Source organism: Musa acuminata, chromosome BXJ1-8 (assembly GCF_036884655.1).
Source record: "Musa acuminata AAA Group cultivar baxijiao chromosome BXJ1-8, Cavendish_Baxijiao_AAA, whole genome shotgun sequence".
Taxonomy (NCBI): domain Eukaryota; kingdom Viridiplantae; phylum Streptophyta; class Magnoliopsida; order Zingiberales; family Musaceae; genus Musa; species Musa acuminata.
Window position 1 is genome coordinate 39,450,604 of NC_088334.1, and position 17,827 is coordinate 39,468,430.

A 17,827-nucleotide genomic window follows, 5' to 3' on the forward strand; every position below is an offset into this window, starting at 1 on the left:
CGATGGTTTTGGGCCTCGGAATTTGCCGTGACCGCTACGCAGTCAGTCTCGTGGGGCTCGGAGAGAGCTTTCCGGAATGGGGCCGCAATAGCGATTCCGAGTTCGTTCGAGAAAGTCCCGATGGTTTCGGCGCGCGCTTGCCGTGTCCGGTACGCGGTCGGCCTCGTGGGCATCGGAGGGATCCGACAATGGCGATTCCGAGATCGTTCGAGAGGTTTCGGGGCTCCGGTCGTCGATGTGCCGTCCGCGACGTGCATAAAGGCGAGGGACGACGCACACATAACGAGTGCGATCATACCAGCACTAAAGCACCGGATCCCATCAGAACTCCGAAGTTAAGCGTGCTTGGGCGAGAGTAGTACTAGAATGGGTGACCCCCTGGGAAGTCCTCGTGTTGCACTCCTTTTTGCGCCCCGAGCGGCCAAAAGACTTACTTAAAACTCTCATTTAAGCTTTTCAATTTTTCCAGCATTATGGCCAACAATAAATATGTCATTAACATATATATAGCAGGAGAATAATGAAATCATCATCTAAAAATTTCTTCATAAAACATACAATGACCAGACATGGTTCTAGAATGGGTGACCCCCTGGGAAGTCCTCGTGTTGCACTCCTTTTTGCGCCCCGAGCGGCCAAAACCTCTCCTGTCGACCTCCGAGGCGATGGTTTTGGGCCTCGGAATTTGCCGTGACCGCTACGCAGTCAGTCTCGTGGGGCTCGGAGAGAGCTTTCCGGAATGGGGCCGCAATAGCGATTCCGAGTTCGTTCGAGAAAGTCCCGATGGTTTCGGCGCGCGCTTGCCGTGTCCGGTACGCGGTCGGCCTCGTGGGCATCGGAGGGATCCGACAATGGCGATTCCGAGATCGTTCGAGAGGTTTCGGGGCTCCGGTCGTCGATGCGCCGTCCGCGACGTGCACAAAGGCGAGGGACGACGCACACAAAACGATTGCCATCATACCAGCACTAAAGCACCGGATCCCATCAGAACTCCGAAGTTAAGCCTGCTTGGGCGAGAGTAGTACTAGGATGGGTGACCCCCTGGGAAGTCCTCGTGTTGCACTCCTTTTTGCGCCCCGAGCGGCCAAAAGACTTACTTAAAACTCTCATTTAAGCTTTTCAATTTTTCCAGCATTATGGCCAACAATAAATATGTCATTAACATATATATAGCAGGAGAATAATGAAATCATCATCTAAAAATTTCTTCATAAAACATACAATGACCAGACATGGTTCTAGAATGGGTGACCCCCTGGGAAGTCCTCGTGTTGCACTCCTTTTTGCGCCCCGAGCGGCCAAAACCTCTCCCGTCGACCTCCGAGGCGATGGTTTTGGGCCTCGGAATTTGCCGTGACCGCTACGCTGTCAGTCTCGTGGGGCTCGGAGAGAGCTTTCCGGAATGGGGCCGCAATAGCGATTCCGAGTTCGTTCGAGAAAGTCCCGATGGTTTCGGCGCGCGCTTGCCGTGTCCGGTACGCGGTCGGCCTCGTGGGCATCGGAGGGATCCGACAATGGCGATTCCGAGATCGTTCGAGAGGTTTCGGGGCTCCGGTCGTCGATGCGCCGTCCGCGACGTGCACAAAGGCGAGGGACGACGCACACAAAACTATTGCGATCATACCAGCACTAAAGCACCGGATCCCATCAGAACTCCGAAGTCAAGCGTGCTTGGTCGAGAGTAGTACTAGGATGGGTGACCCCCTGGGAAGTCCTCGTGTTGCACTCCATTTTGCGCCCCGAGCGGCCAAAAGACTTACTCAAAACTCTCTTTTAAGCTTTTCAATTTTTCAAGCATTATGGCCAACAATAAATATGTCATTAACATATATATAGCAGGAGAATAATGAAATCATCATCTAAAAATTTCTTTATAAAACATACAATGACCAGACATGGTTCTAGGATGGGTGACCCCCTGGGAAGTCCTCGTGTTGCACTCCTTTTTGCGCCCCGAGCGGCCAAAACCTCTCCCGTCGACCTCCGAGGTGATGGTTTTGGGCCTCGGAATTTGCCGTGACCGCTTCGCAGTCAGTCTCGTGGGGCTCGGAGAGAGCTTTCCGGAATGGGGCCGCAATAGCGATTCCGAGTTCGTTCGAGAAAGTCCCGATGGTTTCGGCGCGCGCTTGCCGTGTCCGGTACGCGGTCGGCCTCGTGGGCATCGGAGGGATCCGACAATGGCGATTCCGAGATCGTTCGAGAGGTTTCGGGGCTCCGGTCGTCGATGCGCCGTCCGCGACGTGCACAAAGGCGAGGGACGACGCACACAAAACGAGTGCGATCATACCAGCACTAAAGCACCGGATCCCATCAGAACTCCGAAGTTAAGCCTGCTTGGGCGAGAGTAGTACTAGGATGGGTGACCCCCTGGGAAGTTCTCGTGTTGCACTCCTTTTTGCGCCCCGAGCGGCCAAAAGACTTACTTAAAACTCTCTTTTAAGCTTTTCAATTTTTCCAGCATTATGGCCAACAATAAATATGTAATTAACATATATATAGCAGGAGAATAATGAAATCATCATCTAAAAATTTCTTCATAAAACATAAAATGACCAGACATGGTTCTAGGATGGGTGACCCCCTGGGAAGTCCTCGTGTTGCACTCCTTTTTGCGCCCCGAGCGGCCAAGACCTCTACCGTCGACCACCGAGGTGATGGTTTTGGGCCTCGGAATTTGCCGTGACCGCTACGCTGTCAGTCTCGTGGGGCTCGGAGAGAGCTTTCCGGAATGGGGCCGCAATAGCGATTCCGAGTTCGTTCGAGAAAGTCCCGATGGTTTCGGCGCGCGCTTGCCATGTCCGGTACGCAGTCGGCCTCGTGGGCATCGGAGGGATCCGACAATGGCGATTCCGAGATCGTTCGAGAGGTTTCGGGGCTCCGGTCGTCGATGCGCCGTCCGCGACGTGCACAAAGGCGAGGGACGACGCACACAAAACGAGTGCGATCATACCAGCACTAAAGCACCGGATCCCATCAGAACTCCGAAGTTAAGCGACCCCCTGGGAAGTCCTCGTGTTTCACTCCTTTTTGCGCCCCGAGCGGCCAAAAGACTTACTTAAAACTCTCTTTTAAGCTTTTCAATTTTTCCAGCATTATGGCCAACAATAAATATGTCATTAACATATATATAGCAGGAGAATAATGAAATCATCATCTAAAAATTTCTTCATAAAACATACAATGACCAGACATGGTTCTAGGATGGGTGACCCCCTGGGAAGTCCTCGTGTTGCACTCCTTTTTGCGCCCCGAGCGGCCAAAACCTCTCCCGTCGACCTCTGAGGCGATGGTTTTGGGCTTCGGAATTTGCCGTGACCTCTACGCAGTCAGTCTCATGGGGCTCGGAGAGGGCTTTCCGGAATGGGGCCGCAATAGCGATTCCGAGTTCGTTCGAGAAAGTCCCGATGGTTTCGGCGCGCGCTTGTCGTGTCCGGTACGCGGTCGGCCTCGTGGGCATCGGAGGGATCCGACAATGGCGATTCCGAGATCGTTCGAGAGGTTTCGGGGCTCCGGTCGTCGATGCGCCGTCCGCGACGTGCACAAAGGCGAGGGACGACGCACACAAAACGAGTGCGATCATACCAGCACTAAAGCACCGGATCCCATCAGAACTTCGAAGTTAAGCCTTCTTGGGCGAGAGTAGTACTAGGATGGAAGACCCCCTGGGAAGTCCTCGTGTTGCACTCCTTTTTGCGCCCCGAGCGGCCAAAAGACTTACTTAAAACTCTCTTTTAAGCTTTTCAATTTTTCCAGCATTATGGCCAACAATAAATATGTCATTAACATATATATAGCAGGAGAATAATGAAATCATCATCTAAAAATTTCTTCATAAAACATACAATGACCAGACATGGTTCTAGGATGGGTGACCCCCTGGGAAGTCCTCGTGTTGCACTCCTTTTTGCGCCCCGAGCGGCCAAAACCTCTCCCGTCGACCTCCGAGGCGATGGTTTTGGGCCTCGGAATTTGCCGTGACCGCTACGCAGTCAGTCTCGTGGGGCTCGGAGAGAGCTTTCCGGAATGGGGCCGCAATAGCGATTCCGAGTTCGTTCGAGAAAGTCCAGATGGTTTCGGCGCGCGCTTGCCGTGTCCGGTACGCGGTCGGCCTCGTGGGCATCGGAGGGATCCGACAATGGCGATTCCGAGATCGTTCGAGAGGTTTCGGGGCTCCGGTCGTCGATGCGCCGTCCGCGACGTGCACAAAGGCGAGGGACGACGCACAAAAAACGAGTGCGATCATACCAGCACCGGATCCCATCAGAACTCCGAAGTTAAGCGTGCTTGGGCGAGAGTAGTACTAGGATGGGTGACCCCCTGGGAAGTCCTCGTGTTGCACTCCTTTTTGGGCCCCGAGCGGCCAAAAGACTTACTTAAAACTCTCTTTTAAGCTTTTCAATTTTTCTAGCATTCTGGCCAACAATAAATATGTCATTAACATATATATAGCAGGAGAATAATGAAATCATCATCTAAAAATTTCTTCATAAAACATACAATGACCAGACATGGTTCTAGGATGGGTGACCCCCTGGGAAGTCCTCGTGTTGCACTCCTTTTTGCGCCCCGAGCGGCCAAAACCTCTCCTGTCGACCTCCGAGGCGATGGTTTTGGGCCTCGGAATTTGCCGTGACCGCTACGCAGTCAGTCTCGTGGGGCTCGGAGAGAGCTTTCCGGAATGGGGCCGCAATAGCGATTCCGAGTTCGTTCGAGAAAGTCCCGATGGTTTCGGCGCGCGCTTGCCGTGTCCGGTACGCGGTCGGCCTCGTGGGCATCGGAGGGATCCGACAATGGCGATTCCGAGATCGTTCGAGAGGTTTCGGGGCTCCGGTCGTCGATGCGCCGTCCGCGACGTGCACAAAGGCGAGGGACGACGCACACAAAACTAGTGCGATCATACCAGCACTAAAGCACCGGATCCCATCAGAACTCCGAAGTTAAGCCTGCTTGGAAGAGAGTAGTACTAGGATGGGTGACCCCCTGGGAAGTCCTCGTGTTGCACTCCTTTTTGCGCCACGAGCGGCCAAAAGACTTACTTAAAACTCTCTTTTAAGCTTTTCAATTTTTCCAGCATTATGGCCAACAATAAATATGTCATTAACATATATATAGCAGGAGAATAATGAAATCATCATCTAAAAATTTCTTCATAAAACATACAATGACCAGACATGGTTCTAGGATGGGTGACCCCCTGGGAAGTCCTCGTGTTGCACTCCTTTTTGCGCCCCGAGCGGCCAAAACCTCTCCTGTCGACCTCCGAGGCGATGGTTTGGGGCCTCGGAATTTGCCGTGACCGCTACGCAGTCAGTCTCGTGGGGCTCGGAGAGAGCTTTCCGGAATGGGGCCGCAATAGCGATTCCGAGTTCGTTCGAGAAAGTCCCGATGGTTTCGGCGCGCGCTTGCCGTGTCCGGTACGCGGTCGGCCTCGTGGGCATCGGAGGGATCCGACAATGGCGATTCCGAGATCGTTCGAGAGGTTTCGGGGCTCCGGTCGTCGATGCGCCGTCCGCGACGTGCACAAAGGCGAGGGACGACGCACACAAAACTAGTGCGATCATACCAGCACTAAAGCACCGGATCCCATCAGAACTCCGAAGTTAAGCCTGCTTGGGCGAGAGTAGTACTAGGATGGGTGACCCCCTAGGAAGTCCTCGTGTTGCACTCCTTTTTGCGCCACGAGCGGCCAAAAGACTTACTTAAAACTCTCTTTTAAGCTTTGCAATTTTTCCAGCATTATGGCCAACAATAAATATGTCATTAACATATATATAGCAGGAGAATAATGAAATCATCATCTAAAAATTTCTTCATAAAACATACAATGACCAGACATGGTTCTAGGATGGGTGACCCCCTGGGAAGTCCTCGTGTTGCACTCCTTTTTGCGCCCCGAGCGGCCAAAACCTCTCCTGTCGACCTCCGAGGCGATGGTTTGGGGCCTCGAAATTTGCCGTGACCGCTACGCAGTCAGTCTCGTGGGGCTCGGAGAGAGCTTTCCGGAATGGGGCCGCAATAGCGATTCCGCGTTCGTTCGAGAAAGTCCCGATGGTTTCGGCGCGCGCTTGCCGTGTCCGGTACGCGGTCGGCCTCGTGGGCATCGGAGGGATCCGACAATGGTGATTTCGAGATCGTTCGAGAGGTTTCGGGGCTCCGGTCGTCGATGCGCCGTCCGCGACGTGCACAAAGGCGAGGGACGACGCACACAAAACGAGTGCGATCATACCAGCACTAAAGCACCGGATCCCATCAGAACTCCGAAGTTAAGCCTGCTTGGGTGGGAGTAGTACTAGGATGGGAGACCCCCTGGGAAGTCCTCGTGTTGCACTCCTTTTTGCGCCCCGAGCGGCCAAAAGACTTACTTAAAACTCTCTTTTAAGCTTTTCAATTTTTCCAGCATTATGGCCAACAATAAATATGTCATTAACATATATATAGCAGGAGAATAATGGAATCATCATCTAAAAATTTCTTCATAAAACAAACAATGACCAGACATGGTTCTAGGATGGGTGACCCCCTGGGAAGTCCTCGTGTTGCACTCCTTTTTGCGCCCCGAGCGGCCAAAACCTCTCCCGTCGACCTCCGAGGCGATGGTTTTGGGCCTCGGAATTTGCCGTGACCGCTACGCTGTCAGTCTCGTGGGGCTCGGAGAGAGCTTTCCGGAATGGGGCCGCAATAGCGATTCCGAGTTCGTTCGAGAAAGTCCCGATGGTTTCGGCGCGCGCTTGCCGTGTCCGGTACGCGGTCGGCCTCGTGGGCATCGGAGGGATCCGACAATGGCGATTCCGAGATCGTTCGAGAGGTTTCGGGGCTCCGGTCGTCGATGCGCCGTCCGCGACGTGCACAAAGGCGAGGGACGACGCACAAAAAACGAGTGCAATCATACCAGCACCGGATCCCATCAGAACTCCGAAGTTAAGCGTGCTTGGGCGAGAGTAGTACTAGGATGGGTGACCCCCTGGGAAGTCCTCGTGTTGCACTCCTTTTTGGGCCCCGAGCGGCCAAAAGACTTACTTAAAACTCTCTTTTAAGCTTTTCAATTTTTCTAGCATTCTGGCCAACAATAAATATGTCATTAACATATATATAGCAGGAGAATAATGAAATCATCATCTAAAAATTTCTTCATAAAACATACAATGACCAGACATGGTTCTAGGATGGGTGACCCCCTGGGAAGTCCTCGTGTTGCACTCCTTTTTGCGCCCCGAGCGGCCAAAACCTCTCCTGTCGACCTCCGAGGCGATGGTTTTGGGCCTCGGAATTTGCCGTGACCACTACGCAGTCAGTCTCGTGGGGCTCGGAGAGAGCTTTCCGGAATGGGGCCGCAATAGCGATTCCGAGTTCGTTCGAGAAAGTCCCGATGGTTTCGGCGCGCGCTTGCCGTGTCCGGTACGCGGTCGGCCTCGTGGGCATCGGAGGGATCCGACAATGGCGATTCCGAGATCGTTCGAGAGGTTTCGGGGCTCCGGTCGTCGATGCGCCGTCCGCGACGTGCACAAAGGCGAGGGACGACGCACACAAAACGAGTGCGATCATACCAGCACTAAAGCACCGGATCCCATCAGAACTCCGAAGTTAAGCGACCCCCTGGGAAGTCCTCGTGTTTCACTCCTTTTTGCGCCCCGAGCGGCCAAAAGACTTACTTAAAACTCTCTTTTAAGCTTTTCAATTTTTCCAGCATTATGGCCAACAATAAATATGTCATTAACATATATATAGCAGGAGAATAATGAAATCATCATCTAAAAATTTCTTCATAAAACATACAATGACCAGACATGGTTCTAGGATGGGTGACCCCCTGGGAAGTCCTCGTGTTGCACTCCTTTTTGCGCCCCGAGCGGCCAAAACCTCTCCCGTCGACCTCTGAGGCGATGGTTTTGGGCTTCGGAATTTGCCGTGACCTCTACGCAGTCAGTCTCATGGGGCTCGGAGAGAGCTTTCCGGAATGGGGCCGCAATAGCGATTCCGAGTTCATTCGAGAAAGTCCCGATGGTTTCGGCGCGCGCTTGTCGTGTCCGGTACGCGGTCGGCCTCGTGGGCATCGGAGGGATCCGACAATGGCGATTCCGAGATCGTTCGAGAGGTTTCGGGGCTCCGGTCGTCGATGCGCCGTCCGCGACGTGCACAAAGGCGAGGGACGACGCACACAAAACGAGTGCGATCATACCAGCACTAAAGCACCGGATCCCATCAGAACTTCGAAGTTAAGCCTTCTTGGGCGAGAGTAGTACTAGGATGGAAGACCCCCTGGGAAGTCCTCGTGTTGCACTCCTTTTTGCGCCCCGAGCGGCCAAAAGACTTACTTAAAACTCTCTTTTAAGCTTTTCAATTTTTCCAGCATTATGGCCAACAAAAAATATGTCATTAACATATATATTGCAGGAGAATAATGAAATCATCATCTAAAAATTTCTTCATAAAACATACAATGACCAGACATGGTTCTAGGATGGGTGACCCCCTGGGAAGTCCTCGTGTTGCACTCCTTTTTGCGCCCCGAGCGGCCAAAACCTCTCCCGTCGACCTCCGAGGCGACGGTTTTGGGCCTCGGAATTTGCCGTGACCGCTACGCAGTCAGTCTCGTGGGGCTCGGAGAGAGCTTTCCGGAATGGGGCCGCAATAGCGATTCCGAGTTCGTTCGAGAAAGTCCCGATGGTTTCGGCGCGCGCTTGCCGTGTCCGGTACGCGGTCGGCCTCGTGGGCATCGGAGGGATCCGACAATGGCGATTCCGAGATCGTTCGAGAGGTTTCGGGGCTCCGGTCGTCGATGCGCCGTCCGCGACGTGCACAAAGGCGAGGGACGACGCACAAAAAACGAGTGCGATCATACCAGCACCGGATCCCATCAGAACTCCGAAGTTAAGCGTGCTTGGGCGAGAGTAGTACTAGGATGGGTGACCCCCTGGGAAGTCCTCGTGTTGCACTCCTTTTTGGGCCCCGAGCGGCCAAAAGACTTACTTAAAACTCTCTTTTAAGCTTTTCAATTTTTCTAGCATTCTGGCCAACAATAAATATGTCATTAACATATATATAGCAGGAGAATAATGAAATCATCATCTAAAAATTTCTTCATAAAACATACAATGACCAGACATGGTTCTAGGATGGGTGACCCCCTGGGAAGTCCTCGTGTTGCACTCCTTTTTGCGCCCCGAGCGGCCAAAACCTCTCCTGTCGACCTCCGAGGCGATGGTTTTGGGCCTCGGAATTTGCCGTGACCACTACGCAGTCAGTCTCGTGGGGCTCGGAGAGAGCTTTCCGGAATGGGGCCGCAATAGCGATTCCGAGTTCGTTCGAGAAAGTCCCGATGGTTTCGGCGCGCGCTTGCCGTGTCCGGTACGCGGTCGGCCTCGTGGGCATCGGAGGGATCCGACAATGGCGATTCCGAGATCGTTCGAGAGGTTTCGGGGCTCCGGTCGTCGATGCGCCGTCCGCGACGTGCACAAAGGCGAGGGACGACGCACACAAAACGAGTGCGATCATACCAGCACTAAAGCACCGGATCCCATCAGAACTCCGAAGTTAAGCGACCCCCTGGGAAGTCCTCGTGTTTCACTCCTTTTTGCGCCCCGAGCGGCCAAAAGACTTACTTAAAACTCTCTTTTAAGCTTTTCAATTTTTCCAGCATTATGGCCAACAATAAATATGTCATTAACATATATATAGCAGGAGAATAATGAAATCATCATCTAAAAATTTCTTCATAAAACATACAATGACCAGACATGGTTCTAGGATGGGTGACCCCCTGGGAAGTCCTCGTGTTGCACTCCTTTTTGCGCCCCGAGCGGCCAAAACCTCTCCCGTCGACCTCTGAGGCGATGGTTTTGGGCTTCGGAATTTGCCGTGACCTCTACGCAGTCAGTCTCATGGGGCTCGGAGAGAGCTTTCCGGAATGGGGCCGCAATAGCGATTCCGAGTTCGTTCGAGAAAGTCCCGATGGTTTCGGCGCGCGCTTGTCGTGTCCGGTACGCGGTCGGCCTCGTGGGCATCGGAGGGATCCGACAATGGCGATTCCGAGATCGTTCGAGAGGTTTCGGGGCTCCGGTCGTCGATGCGCCGTCCGCGACGTGCACAAAGGCGAGGGACGACGCACACAAAACGAGTGCGATCATACCAGCACTAAAGCACCGGATCCCATCAGAACTTCGAAGTTAAGCCTTCTTGGGCGAGAGTAGTACTAGGATGGAAGACCCCCTGGGAAGTCCTCGTGTTGCACTCCTTTTTGCGCCCCGAGCGGCCAAAAGACTTACTTAAAACTCTCTTTTAAGCTTTTCAATTTTTCCAGCATTATGGCCAACAATAAATATGTCATTAACATATATATAGCAGGAGAATAATGAAATCATCATCTAAAAATTTCTTCATAAAACATACAATGACCAGACATGGTTCTAGGATGGGTGACCCCCTGGGAAGTCCTCGTGTTGCACTCCTTTTTGCGCCCCGAGCGGCCAAAACCTCTCCCGTCGACCTCCGAGGCGATGGTTTTGGGCCTCGGAATTTGCCGTGACCACTACGCAGTCAGTCTCGTGGGGCTCGGAGAGAGCTTTCCGGAATGGGGCCGCAATAGCGATTCCGAGTTCGTTCGAGAAAGTCCAGATGGTTTCGGCGCGCGCTTGCCGTGTCCGGTACGCGGTCGGCCTCGTGGGCATCGGAGGGATCCGACAATGGTGATTCCGAGATCGTTCGAGAGGTTTCGGGGCTCCGGTCGTCGATGCGCCGTCCGCGACGTGCACAAAGGCGAGGGACGACGCACAAAAAACGAGTGCGATCATACCAGCACCGGATCCCATCAGAACTCCGAAGTTAAGCGTGCTTGGGCGAGAGTAGTACTAGGATGGGTGACCCCCTGGGAAGTCCTCGTGTTGCACTCCTTTTTGGGCCCCGAGCGGCCAAAAGACTTACTTAAAACTCTCTTTTAAGCTTTTCAATTTTTCTAGCATTCTGGCCAACAATAAATATGTCATTAACATATATATAGCAGGAGAATAATGAAATCATCATCTAAAAATTTCTTCATAAAACATACAATGACCAGACATGGTTCTAGGATGGGTGACCCCCTGGGAAGTCCTCGTGTTGCACTCCTTTTTGCGCCCCGAGCGGCCAAAACCTCTCCTGTCGACCTCCGAGGCGATGGTTTTGGGCCTCGGAATTTGCCGTGACCGCTACGCTGTCAGTCTCGTGGGGCTCGGAGAGAGCTTTCCGGAATGGGGCCGCAATAGCGATTCCGAGTTCGTTCGAGAATGTCCCGATGGTTTCGGCGCGCGCTTGCCGTGTCCGGTATGCGGTCGGCCTCGTGGGCATCGGAGGGATCCGACAATGGCGATTCCGAGATCGTTCGAGAGGTTTCGGGGCTCCGGTCGTCGATGCGCCGTCCGCGACGTGCACAAAGGCGAGGGACGACGCACACAAAACTAGTGCGATCATACCAGCACTAAAGCACCGGATCCCATCAGAACTCCGAAGTTAAGCCTGCTTGGGCGAGAGTAGTACTAGGATGGGTGACCCCCTGGGAAGTCCTCGTGTTGCACTCCTTTTTGCGCCACGTGCGGCCAAAAGACTTACTTAAAACTCTCTTTTAAGCTTTTCAATTTTTCCAGCATTATGGCCAACAATAAATATGTCATTAACATATATATTGCAGGAGAATAATGAAATCATCATCTAAAAATTTCTTCATAAAACATACAATGACCAGACATGGTTCTAGGATGGGTGACCCCCTGGGAAGTTCTCGTGTTGCACTCCTTTTTGCGCCCCGAGCGGCCAAAACCTCTCCTGTCGACCTCCGAGGCGATGGTTTGGGGCCTCGGAATTTGCCGTGACCGCTACGCAGTCAGTCTCGTGGGGCTCGGAGAGAGCTTTCCGGAATGGGGCCGCAATAGCGATTCCGAGTTCGTTCGAGAAAGTCCCGATGGTTTCGGCGCGCGCTTGCCGTGTCCGGTACGCGGTCGGCCTCGTGGGCATCGGAGGGATCCGACAATAGCGATTCCGAGATCGTTCGAGAGGTTTCGGGGCTCCGGTCGTCGATGCGCCGTCCGCGACGTGCACAAAGGCGAGGTACGACGCACACAAAACGATTGCCATCATACCAGCACTAAAGCACCGGATCCCATCAGAACTCCGAAGTTAAGCCTGCTTGGACGAGAGTAGTACTAGGATGGGTGACCCCCTGGGATGTCCTCGTGTCGCACTCCTTTTTGCGCCCCGAGCGGCCAAAAGACTTACTTAAAACTCTCTTTTAAGCTTTTCAATTTTTCCAGCATTATGGCCAACAATAAATATGTCATTAACATATATATAGCAGGAGAATAATGAAATCATCATCTAAAAATTTCTTCATAAAACATACAATGACCAGACATGGTTCTAGAATGGGTGACCCCCTGGGAAGTCCTCGTGTTGCACTCCTTTTTGCGCCCCGAGCGGCCAAAACCTCTCCTGTCGACCTCCGAGGCGATGGTTTTGGGCCTCGGAATTTGCCGTGACCGCTACGCAGTCAGTCTCGTGGGGCTCGGAGAGAGCTTTCCGGAATGGGGCCGCAATAGCGATTCCGAGTTCGTTCGAGAAAGTCCCGATGGTTTCGGCGCGCACTTGCCGTGTCCGGTACGCGGTCGGCCTCGTGGGCATCGGAGGGATCCGACAATGGCGATTCCGAGATCGTTCGAGAGGTTTCGGGGCTCCGGTCGTCGATGCGCCGTCCGCGACGTGCACAAAGGCGAGGGACGACGCACAAAAAACGAGTGCGATCATACCAGCACCGGATCCCATCAGAACTCCGAAGTTAAGCGTGCTTGGGCGAGAGTAGTACTAGGATGGGTGACCCCCTGGGAAGTCCTCGTGTTGCACTCCTTTTTGGGCCCCGAGCGGCCAAAAGACTTACTTAAAACTCTCTTTTAAGCTTTTCAATTTTTCTAGCATTCTGGCCAACAATAAATATGTCATTAACATATATATAGCAGGAGAATAATGAAATTATCATCTAAAAATTTCTTCATAAAACATACAATGACCAGACATGGTTCTAGGATGGGTGACCCCCTGGGAAGTACTCGTGTTGCACTCCTTTTTGCGTCCCGAGCGGCCAAAACCTCTCCTGTCGACCTCCGAGGCGATGGTTTGGGGCCTCGGAATTTGCCGTGACCGCTACGCAGTCAGTCTCGTGGGGCTAGGAGAGATCTTTCCGGAATGGGGCCGTAATAGCGATTCCGAGTTCGTTCGAGAAAGTCCCGATGGTTTCGGCGCGCGCTTGCCGTGTCCGGTACGCGGTCGGCCTCGTGGGCATCGGAGGGATCCGACAATTGCGATTCCGAGATCGTTCGAGAGGTTTCGGGGCTCCGGTCGTCGATGCGCCGTCCGCGACGTGCACAAAGGCGAGGGACGACGCACACAAAACTAGTGCGATCATACCATCACTAAAGCACTGGATCCCATCAGAACTCCGAAGTTAAGCCTGCTTGGGCGAGAGTAGTACTAGGATGGGTGACCCCCTGGGAAGTCCTCGTGTTGCACTCCTTTTTGCGCCACGAGCGGCCAAAAGACTTACTTAAAACTCTCTTTTAAGCTTTTCAATTTTTCCAGCATTATGGCCAACAATAAATATGTCATTAACATATATATAGCAGGAGAATAATGAAATCATCATCTAAAAATTTCTTCATAAAACATACAATGACCAGACATGGTTCTAGGATGGGTGACCCCCTGGGAAGTCCTCGTGTTGCACTCCTTTTTGCGCCCCGAGCGGCCAAAACCTCTCCTGTCGACCTCCGAGGCGATGGTTTGGGGCCTCGGAATTTGCCGTGACCGCTACGCAGTCAGTCTCGTGGGGCTCGGAGAGAGCTTTCCGGAATGGGGCCGCAATAGCGATTCCGAGTTCGTTCGAGAAAGTCCCGATGGTTTCGGCGCGCGCTTGCCGTGTCCGGTACGCGGTCGGCCTCGTGGGCATCGGAGGGATCCGACAATGGCGATTCCGAGATCGTTCGAGAGGTTTCGGGGCTCCGGTCGTCGATGCGCCGTCCGCGACGTGCACAAAGGCGAGGGACGACGCACACAAAACTAGTGCGATCATACCAGCACTAAAGCACCGGATCCCATCAGAACTCCGAAGTTAAGCCTGCTTGGGCGAGAGTAGTACTAGGATGGGTGACCCCCTGGGAAGTCCTCGTGTTGCACTCCTTTTTGCGCCACGAGCGGCCAAAAGACTTACTTAAAACTCTCTTTTAAGCTTTTCAATTTTTCCAGCATTATGGCCAACAATAAATATGTCATTAACATATATATAGCAGGAGAATAATGAAATCATCATCTAAAAATTTCTTCATAAAACATACAATGACCAGACATGGTTCTAGGATGGGTGACCCCCTGGGAAGTCCTCGTGTTGCACTCCTTTTTGCGCCCCGAGCGGCCAAAACCTCTCCTGTCGACCTCCGAGGCGATGGTTTGGGGCCTCGGAATTTGCCGTGACCGCTACGCAGTCAGTCTCGTGGGGCTCGGAGAGAGCTTTCCGGAATGGGGCCGCAATAGCGATTCCGAGTTCGTTCGAGAAAGTCCCGATGGTTTCGGCGCGCGCTTGCCGTGTCCGGTACGCGGTCGGCCTCGTGGGCATCGGAGGGATCCGACAATGGCGATTCCGAGATCGTTCGAGAGGTTTCGGGGCTCCGGTCGTCGATGCGCCGTCCGCGACGTGCACAAAGGCGAGGGACGACGCACACAAAACGAGTTCGATCATACCAGCACTAAAGCACCGGATCCCATCCGAACTCCGAAGTTAAGCGTGCTTGTGCGAGAGTAGTACTAGGATGGGTGACCCCCTTGGATGTCCTCGTGTCGCACTCCTTTTTGCGCCCCGAGCGGCCAAAAGACTTACTTAAAACTCTCTTTTAAGCTTTTCAATTTTTCCAGCATTATGGCCAACAATAAATATGTCATTAACATATATATAGCAGGAGAATAATGAAATCATCATCTAAAAATTTCTTCATAAAACATACAATGACCAGACATGGTTCTAGGATGGGTGACCCCCTGGGAAGTCCTCGTGTTGCACTCCTTTTTGGGCCCCGAGCGGCCAAAAGACTTACTTAAAACTCTCTTTTAAGCTTTTCAATTTTTCTAGCATTCTGGCCAACAATAAATATGTCATTAACATATATATAGCAGGAGAATAATGAAATTATCATCTAAAAATTTCTTCATAAAACATACAATGACCAGACATGGTTCTAGGATGGGTGACCCCCTGGGAAGTCCTCGTTTTGCACTCTTTTTTGCGCCCCGAGCGGCCAAAACCTCTCCTATCGACCTCCGAGGCGATGGTTTGGGGCCTCGGAATTTGCCGTGACCGCTACGCAGTCAGTCTCGTGGGGCTCGGAGAGAGCTTTCCGGAATGGGGCCGCAATAGCGATTCCGAGTTCGTTCGAGAAAGTCCCGATGGTTTCGGCGCGCGCTTGCCGTGTCCGGTACGCGGTCGGCCTCGTGGGCATCGGAGGGATCCGACAATGGCGATTCCGAGATCGTTCGAGAGGTTTCGGGGCTCCGGTCGTCGATGCGCCGTCCGCGACGTGCACAAAGGCGAGGGACGACGCACACAAAACGAGTGCGATCATACCAGCACCGGATCCCATCAGAACTCCGAAGTTAAGCGTGCTTGGGCGAGAGTAGTACTAGGATGGGTGACCCCTTGGGAAGTCCTCGTGTTGCACTCCTTTTTGGGCCCCGAGCGGCCAAAAGACTTACTTAAAACTCTCTTTTAAACTTTTCAATTTTTCTAGCATTCTGGCCAACAATAAATATGTCATTAACATATATATAGCAGGAGAATAATGAAATCATCATCTAAAAATTTCTTCATAAAACATACAATGACCAGACATGGTTCTAGGATGGGTGACCCCCTGGGAAGTCCTCGTGTTGCACTCCTTTTTGCGCCCCGAGCGGCCAAAACCTCTCCTGTCGACCTCCGAGGCGATGGTTTTGGGCCTCGAAATTTGCCGTGACCGCTACGCAGTCAGTCTCGTGGGGCTCGGAGAGAGCTTTCCGGAATGGGGCCGCAATAGCGATTCCGAGTTCGTTCGAGAAAGTCCCGATGGTTTCGGCGCGCGCTTGCCGTGTCCGGTACGCGGTCGGCCTCGTGGGCATCGGAGGGATCCGACAATGGCGATTCCGAGATCGTTCGAGAGGTTTCGGGGCTCCGGTCGTCGATGCGCCGTCCGCGACGTGCACAAAGGCGAGGGACGACGCAAAAAAACGAGTGCGATCATACCAGCACCGGATCCCATCAGAACTCCGAAGTTAAGCGTGCTTGGGCGAGAGTAGTACTAGGATGGGTGACCCCCTGGGAAGTCCTCGTGTTGCACTCCTTTTTGGGCCCCGAGCGGCCAAAAGACTTACTTAAAACTCTCTTTTAAGCTTTTCAATTTTTCCAGCATTATGGCCAACAATAAATATGTCATTAACATATATATAGCAGGAGAATAATGAAATCATCATCTAAAAATTTCTTCATAAAACATACAATGACCAGACATGGTTCTAGGATGGGTGACCCCCTGGGAAGTCCTCGTGTTGCACTCCTTTTTGCGCCCCGAGCGGCCAAAACCACTCCCGTCGACCTCCGAGGCGATGGTTTTGGGCCTCGGAATTTGCCGTGACCGCTACGCAGTCAGTCTCGTGGGGCTCGGAGAGAGCTTTCCGGAATGGGGCCGCAATAGCGATTCCGAGTTCGTTCGAGAAAGTCCCGATGGTTTCGGCGCGCGCTTGCCGTGTCCGGTACGCGGTCGGCCTCGTGGGCATCGGAGGGATCCGACAATGGCGATTCCGAGATCGTTCGAGAGGTTTCGGGGCTCCGGTCGTCGATGCGCCGTCCGCGACGTGCACAAAGGCGAGGGACGACGCACAAAAAACGAGTGCGATCATACCAGCACCGGATCCCATCAGAACTCCGAAGTTAAGCGTGCTTGGGCGAGAGTAGTACTAGGATGGGTGACCCCCTGGGAAGTCCTCGTGTTGCACTCCTTTTTGGGCCCCGAGCGGCCAAAAGACTTACTTAAAACTCTCTTTTAAGCTTTTCAATTTTTCTAGCATTCTGGCCAACAATAAATATGTCATTAACATATATATAGCAGGAGAATAATGAAATCATCATCTAAAAATTTCTTCATAAAACATACAATGACCAGACATGGTTCTAGGATGGGTGACCCCCTGGGAAGTCCTCGTGTTGCACTCCTTTTTGCGCCCCGAGCGGCCAAAACCTCTCCTGTCGACCTCCGAGGCGATGGTTTTGGGCCTCGGAATTTGCCGTGACCGCTACGCAGTCAGTCACGTGGGGCTCGGAGAGAGCTTTCCGGAATGGGGCCGCAATAGCGATTCCGAGTTCGTTCGAGAAAGTCCCGATGGTTTCGGCGCGCGCTTGCCGTGTCCGGTACGCGGTCGGCCTCGTGGGCATCGGAGGGATCCGTCAATGGCGATTCCGAGATCGTTCGAGAGGTTTCGGGGCTCCGGTCGTCGATGCGCCGTCCGCGACGTGCACAAAGGCGAGGGACGACGCACACAAAACGATTGCGATCATTCCAGCACTAAAGCACCGGATCCCATCAGAACTCCGAAGTTAAGCGTGCTTGGGCGAGAGTAGTACTAGGATGGGTGACCCCCTGGGAAGTTCTCGTGTTGCACTCCTTTTTGCGCCACGAGCGGCCAAAAGACTTACTTAAAACTCTCTTTTAAGCTTTTCAATTTTTCCAGCATTATGGCCAACAATAAATATGGCATTAACATATATATAGCAGGAGAATAATGAAATCATCAT

General features: G+C 52.8%; 16 non-coding genes and 8 pseudogenes across 16 annotated transcripts; all 24 read left to right on the forward strand.

Annotated features, from left to right (window-relative positions):
* The first annotated feature begins 284 nt into the window (after nt 1-284).
* On the forward strand, nt 285-403 carry LOC135589267 (5S ribosomal RNA). Its single transcript, XR_010476676.1, has one exon. It is a non-coding gene; the product is annotated as a 5S ribosomal RNA (ribosomal RNA).
* Nucleotides 404-947: 544 nt separating this feature from the next.
* LOC135590100 (5S ribosomal RNA) lies at nt 948-1,066 on the forward strand. Its single transcript, XR_010477506.1, has one exon. It is a non-coding gene; the product is annotated as a 5S ribosomal RNA (ribosomal RNA).
* Nucleotides 1,067-1,610: 544 nt separating this feature from the next.
* Nucleotides 1,611-1,729, forward strand: LOC135589914 (5S ribosomal RNA). The gene has a single exon (XR_010477320.1). It is a non-coding gene; the product is annotated as a 5S ribosomal RNA (ribosomal RNA).
* A 544-nt stretch (nt 1,730-2,273) lies between these two features.
* LOC135590111 (5S ribosomal RNA) lies at nt 2,274-2,392 on the forward strand. The gene has a single exon (XR_010477517.1). It is a non-coding gene; the product is annotated as a 5S ribosomal RNA (ribosomal RNA).
* Nucleotides 2,393-3,568: 1,176 nt separating this feature from the next.
* Nucleotides 3,569-3,687, forward strand: LOC135590495 (5S ribosomal RNA). The gene has a single exon (XR_010477902.1). It is a non-coding gene; the product is annotated as a 5S ribosomal RNA (ribosomal RNA).
* A 544-nt stretch (nt 3,688-4,231) lies between these two features.
* LOC135591151 (5S ribosomal RNA) lies at nt 4,232-4,342 on the forward strand (annotated as a pseudogene).
* Nucleotides 4,343-4,886: 544 nt separating this feature from the next.
* On the forward strand, nt 4,887-5,005 carry LOC135590455 (5S ribosomal RNA). Its single transcript, XR_010477863.1, has one exon. It is a non-coding gene; the product is annotated as a 5S ribosomal RNA (ribosomal RNA).
* A 544-nt stretch (nt 5,006-5,549) lies between these two features.
* Nucleotides 5,550-5,668, forward strand: LOC135589694 (5S ribosomal RNA). The gene has a single exon (XR_010477100.1). It is a non-coding gene; the product is annotated as a 5S ribosomal RNA (ribosomal RNA).
* Nucleotides 5,669-6,212: 544 nt separating this feature from the next.
* On the forward strand, nt 6,213-6,331 carry LOC135589645 (5S ribosomal RNA). The gene has a single exon (XR_010477052.1). It is a non-coding gene; the product is annotated as a 5S ribosomal RNA (ribosomal RNA).
* A 544-nt stretch (nt 6,332-6,875) lies between these two features.
* On the forward strand, nt 6,876-6,986 carry LOC135591326 (5S ribosomal RNA; annotated as a pseudogene).
* A 1,176-nt stretch (nt 6,987-8,162) lies between these two features.
* LOC135590496 (5S ribosomal RNA) lies at nt 8,163-8,281 on the forward strand. Its single transcript, XR_010477903.1, has one exon. It is a non-coding gene; the product is annotated as a 5S ribosomal RNA (ribosomal RNA).
* A 544-nt stretch (nt 8,282-8,825) lies between these two features.
* On the forward strand, nt 8,826-8,936 carry LOC135591153 (5S ribosomal RNA; annotated as a pseudogene).
* A 1,176-nt stretch (nt 8,937-10,112) lies between these two features.
* Nucleotides 10,113-10,231, forward strand: LOC135590497 (5S ribosomal RNA). The gene has a single exon (XR_010477904.1). It is a non-coding gene; the product is annotated as a 5S ribosomal RNA (ribosomal RNA).
* A 544-nt stretch (nt 10,232-10,775) lies between these two features.
* On the forward strand, nt 10,776-10,886 carry LOC135591154 (5S ribosomal RNA; annotated as a pseudogene).
* A 544-nt stretch (nt 10,887-11,430) lies between these two features.
* LOC135589323 (5S ribosomal RNA) lies at nt 11,431-11,549 on the forward strand. The gene has a single exon (XR_010476732.1). It is a non-coding gene; the product is annotated as a 5S ribosomal RNA (ribosomal RNA).
* Nucleotides 11,550-12,093: 544 nt separating this feature from the next.
* LOC135590771 (5S ribosomal RNA) lies at nt 12,094-12,212 on the forward strand. The gene has a single exon (XR_010478177.1). It is a non-coding gene; the product is annotated as a 5S ribosomal RNA (ribosomal RNA).
* A 544-nt stretch (nt 12,213-12,756) lies between these two features.
* LOC135591155 (5S ribosomal RNA) lies at nt 12,757-12,867 on the forward strand (annotated as a pseudogene).
* Nucleotides 12,868-13,411: 544 nt separating this feature from the next.
* LOC135590356 (5S ribosomal RNA) lies at nt 13,412-13,530 on the forward strand. Its single transcript, XR_010477764.1, has one exon. It is a non-coding gene; the product is annotated as a 5S ribosomal RNA (ribosomal RNA).
* Nucleotides 13,531-14,074: 544 nt separating this feature from the next.
* On the forward strand, nt 14,075-14,193 carry LOC135589324 (5S ribosomal RNA). The gene has a single exon (XR_010476733.1). It is a non-coding gene; the product is annotated as a 5S ribosomal RNA (ribosomal RNA).
* A 544-nt stretch (nt 14,194-14,737) lies between these two features.
* LOC135590715 (5S ribosomal RNA) lies at nt 14,738-14,856 on the forward strand. The gene has a single exon (XR_010478121.1). It is a non-coding gene; the product is annotated as a 5S ribosomal RNA (ribosomal RNA).
* Nucleotides 14,857-15,614: 758 nt separating this feature from the next.
* On the forward strand, nt 15,615-15,725 carry LOC135591352 (5S ribosomal RNA; annotated as a pseudogene).
* A 543-nt stretch (nt 15,726-16,268) lies between these two features.
* Nucleotides 16,269-16,379, forward strand: LOC135591157 (5S ribosomal RNA; annotated as a pseudogene).
* Nucleotides 16,380-16,923: 544 nt separating this feature from the next.
* LOC135591158 (5S ribosomal RNA) lies at nt 16,924-17,034 on the forward strand (annotated as a pseudogene).
* A 544-nt stretch (nt 17,035-17,578) lies between these two features.
* Nucleotides 17,579-17,697, forward strand: LOC135590527 (5S ribosomal RNA). The gene has a single exon (XR_010477934.1). It is a non-coding gene; the product is annotated as a 5S ribosomal RNA (ribosomal RNA).
* The last annotated feature ends 130 nt before the right edge of the window (nt 17,698-17,827 follow it).